The following is a 1,996-nucleotide window of genomic DNA, read 5'->3' as shown; positions in this document are numbered from 1 at the left end:
GGTTGTATAACCCATCCACCAAGAAGCTTATTGTGAGTAGAGATGTTCAGTTCATTGAGGAGGAAGGTTGGGATGAAAGCATAGAGAAAACAGTGAATGTTAAAAGCTCTATGTCTCATGATGAAGATGACAAGGAGATGGCTGAAATACATCCCCAAATAGCAGCATAACACAAGGACAACAAGGGACACCATTGAGGAGAAATGAAAGTGCTTCTCCAAGCACATCACAAGGAGGAAATTCAAGTGCTTCTTCAAGCACTTGTACACCAAATGAAAGAGGTAAGAAGTTCAGAAATTTAAGTGACATTTATGAACAAGAGGCAACAAATGAAGGTATGAATTCTTTGTTTGCTTTGTATTGTCATGTTGATGACTTCATTTCAAAGAAGCAATTAAAGATAGGAAATGGATAGAAGCTATGAATGGGAGAAAGGAATTGAAGTCCCTTGAAGTTCTGTTTAAAGAGTATGGAGTTCGATACGTAACTCTTGCCAAGATGACCGAGATAGGCTTCACTGCCGACACCCTTATCAATATGACAGAGGAAGAGAATTAAGATTTGATGAAGACCCTGGTAGAACTCTATCATATGGATCTTCTTATAGGGGAGAGATATGGAATTAAATCTGCCATAAGAGCAGAGAAGAAAAGGTTGCAGGATAGCTTGAAGATGAAAAGGTTGGAAATCTTGTCTAAGGCAGAGAGAAAGAGGATATTACATGATGATCAGAATACTTTTGTAGTTGCTATGGCATCCGAAGGAACATCTAAGGAACTAAGAGCAAATGACCCACTGATTTTCCCAGAAAGCACAAGTGCAGATCATGTCCCAATGGATATAGCCAGGTGCAAAGACAATACTCTTATTCTCCAGAACAGTAACCAGGCACAGTTTTGTGGCTCGGGATTGATTGGAGTGCCTGAGCACAGCAGTGAGAGCAATGAAAGGAAAGCTGATACGAATAGACAGAAAAGTTTTGAATTTTTGAGGAAATGTTTGGGTATGAATGATAACCCAGCAGTTGAAATTAAAGGGGAGTGTTGAAATTATAATTCCAACTGCCGCATTTATTCCAGAAAACCGCTAGTGTTCATCGCACCACTTTTCATGAGACGGTGGTATTTCTCGAAGGGGCAGCGATAACAATCATCAACTGACACATGGCAGAGAAGTTTTGTCAAAATGGTTTTCCCCGGAGCGTAAAGTTCAGTCAGAAGGGCCGTGTGATATTAACTGGCAGCCATCTGATTGAATGTTCAGGTCTGCACCATAGATCTTCTTATTACTTGACATGAAGTAAAAGTTTGATTGACCGCCAATTTTCAGTAAAAGAATTGAATGAAATTGTACTATGGTCGGTAAATATAGGTGAAAGATTTATTTTTATTAATTATGGGAGTATGGCATAGGAAAACGTATTGTTATGTTTTTTTTGTTGATTCATTAAAACATGAAATGTTTTTTTTGTTTAGACAGGTGATGGGAGCATGCAGTGCGTATATTTTTGGTTTTTCATTGAACTGAACTATAATGTAATACAAAGCGCAGCAGCGCGCAAATGTAATGTTCTGTTGTTGAACTTGCAATGTAAGGAATGCGCAATAGCACTGTGGTAATGTTTTTTTTTGGGCATATGAAATGTAACGCAACAGCGAGTGAATGATATGTTTTTTTTTACATAGCAGTGTGTTAATTTTTTTTGGAGAAATAAAGTATTGCTCTCTGTTGTAGAGACAGAGTAAATTTCTCTTTGGAACTGGTGTAATCCCTCTGTTGGAGGAAGAAGAAGATCTTATTTTGTAGCAGCAATATTTTTAATGAATACAAGTGTTCTTCGTGCATGTGTAAATCTCTGTCTTCAGCAAACAAATTTTTGATCCTGTGGTAAAAACAAAGTATTATCCTCTGTTCAGTTAATTTTGTTTGGAATTACCAGAAATTCCCAACAAAAATCCCAAACATGTAATCCTGAAATTTATGTCTGTAGGCATCG

At 37.6% G+C, this 1,996-nt stretch overlaps 1 pseudogene; it reads left to right on the top strand.

Moving 5' to 3' along the window:
• Positions 1-420: 420 nt before the first annotated feature.
• On the top strand, positions 421-1,047 carry LOC149255176 (floricaula/leafy-like protein FL1 pseudogene; annotated as a pseudogene).
• Positions 1,048-1,996: the final 949 nt, after the last annotated feature.

The sequence above is a fragment of the Pinus tabuliformis genome, chromosome 7 (genome assembly GCF_031772625.1).
Source record: "Pinus tabuliformis cultivar Carrire ecotype Pingquan chromosome 7, CPIR1, whole genome shotgun sequence".
Lineage (NCBI taxonomy): Eukaryota > Viridiplantae > Streptophyta > Pinopsida > Pinales > Pinaceae > Pinus > Pinus tabuliformis.
The sequence above is the reverse complement of the archived record's forward strand: the minus strand, read 5'-3'. Positions and strand labels throughout refer to the sequence as shown.